Genomic DNA, 2601 nt, shown 5'->3' with positions numbered 1-2601 from the left:
ACTGCACTGCAGGTGAGAAAACTACAAAGCGAGACAAGCTGGAAGTCCTCTTGTAAATTATTTTCATAACCAAATAGATGGTGACTGTTGCAGGTGATGGACATGGAGTCGGGCCTACACGAAAAGAGATATATATTTCAGGGGACAGTGTTAGACAGACACATAAGCTAGCATTCAGGACTACGAGAATCTCTAGTTGCCTATTACAGTTATAGACATATGAAAAAGATTAAGAGATGAGACCTCCACTTCTCATATTGTTTTCCTGTCGCCATCTACCCTTTTTTAATATATAACCATTCTCATGCCCATTCTGGTGCTTTACCATTTGGGGTTTTATGAAGCAGCACTTCCCAATAAAAACATAAAGAGAAAGGAACTGGCCCTGAGCAATGTTGCCAATCTCTGGTGTGTTTTCTCATCTGGCTTTAGGCCCCGATTAAGCAAAGCACTTAAACACATGCTTAACTTTAAGTATATGCATTAAATCCCATCGGCTTCAACTACACTTAAGCATGAGATTAAGTGCTTTGCTGAATTGGGGCCCTAGGTTAGTGAACCAAACTGTTTATATTGGTATAAAGCAGTGGTGGGCAACCTGCAGCTTGCGGGCTGCATGCAGCCCATCAGGGTATTCCGTTGGCAAGCCACAAGACATTTTGTTTACATTGACCATCCGCAGGCATGGCCTCCCACAGCTCCCAGTGGCCGCGGTTCGCCGTTCCCAGCCAATGGGAGCTGCGGGAAGTGGCAGGCCACCGGGACATGCGGGCCACTGTTTCCTGAAGCTCCCATTGGCCGGGAATGGCGAACCGCAGCACTGGGGGCTGCGGGGGACCGTGCCTGCGGATGGTCAATGTAAACAAAATGTCTCATGGCCCACCAGCGGATTACCCTGATGGGCCGGGTGCAGCCCGCTGGCCGCAGGTTGCCCACCACTGGTATAAAGGCATTCACACCAGGTAATTATCCTGCTTTAACAGTATTAAGTTTCTAAACCAAGATAGTTAAAGCAGTGTGTGCACAGACAAGTTCTTAGAAGGAAGAGTGGCACCTATTAACCTAGTCATCAGGACTTTCTACATCACCCTGGGGCAACCAACCAAATACTGACCACACCTGACTACCTAGCTTATGAGATCACAATTCAAGGTGTTTCCTTTAGCCTCCACCCATGACTCCGTTGTTTTGTTTTTGTGGGAGAGTGCGTTCCTAGGTCTGAGTGTATCGCCCTTCATGGTGTGCACGCACCTTGTCTGTCTAGGTATTTAAACTGCACTTGTCATGCTGATAAATATGAACACCTTCCAAAATGACATAAAATCTAACATAACATAACATATAATTCCTCTGGTTTCTTGGAAGAAAAGTTTCCCTAAGTAAAGTGACTCTTCCATGTGATCTTGATTATTTATAAGTCCTTCTTTTAATAAATAGAGAAACATTTACACTTCAGCTGCTATGACAAGGTTTGGCAGTCTGGTCTATTATCTAATACGATTCTCTCTCTTACCTTTCCCTTGAAAATATTTACTATGATCACCTTTTTGGGCCAATAGGTATGTTCTGACAGAATTCAGACACACACCTGCTGCTGGTCCTCCTTTGTGTGTCCATTTCTGCAGTACACCTTGTTGAACAGGTTTTATTAAAACAATCCCTATGCAAACATCATGCAAATAGACCAGTTCTACCTCCTGCAGACAGGGACTGATCCCACTGAAGTCAATGGGAGCCTTTCCTATAATTCTTTAACAGGAGTTTCAAATTTTCTCACAAACTTAGGGTTCTGAAGTGGTTTGCAATTTTATTTTCACCATACAGTTTGAAGTAGCTACAATAATAATGCAAAAACCATATTCTACAGGGGCTGCAAAAAATGAGCATGGTCCATCTCATGACAAGTACAAAGCTATGGAGGCCAACATTTTCAAAAGTGGCCTCTGATTTTGAATGCCTAACTTGAGACAATTTGGGTCTAATTTTCAGAGATGCCAAGCACTTGTAGCTCCCATTAACTTCTGATGGAGTTGTGGATGCTCCTCACTTTCTGATAAGCATACTCAAGGTGTCTCAAGTTGAGTGCCCAAGAACTGAGGCACCCAAAATTACTAAATATTTTTTAATAATATGGACTTGGTTTGCACAGGAAACAGAACATTCTTGAGGCTGGTCCAATCTGTGGAACCACTTCTGCAGGAAGTAGAAACTACCTCAAACCTCAACACTTTCCAGTCCAAATGCAAAAGACCTTCTTCCACCTTGACTTCACAAATAAAAGTGCACACCACATAGAACCAGGGGCGGCAGGTTTGTATAATTTTTGGTGGTGCCCAGAATGTGTCCAAGTCCTACCCCCCTCCACACACACACCTGTCTAAGGCTCTGGGAGGAAGTTTGGGTGCGCAAGGGGTGCGGGCTCTGGGACAGTGTTTGGGTCCTGGGTGCAGGCTCTGGGCTGAGGCGGGGGGTTGGCTTGCAGGTGGGGGTTTGGGGTGCGGTAGGGGTTTTGGAGTGCTGGGTGCGGGCTCTGGCCTGGGACAGAGAGTTGGGGTGCAGGGAATGGTGTTGGGCCAGGGATGAGGGGTTTTTGTTGCAGCA

Source organism: Eretmochelys imbricata, chromosome 14 (genome assembly GCF_965152235.1).
Source record: "Eretmochelys imbricata isolate rEreImb1 chromosome 14, rEreImb1.hap1, whole genome shotgun sequence".
Lineage (NCBI taxonomy): Eukaryota > Metazoa > Chordata > Testudines > Cheloniidae > Eretmochelys > Eretmochelys imbricata.
This window is presented reverse-complemented; position numbering follows the sequence as displayed.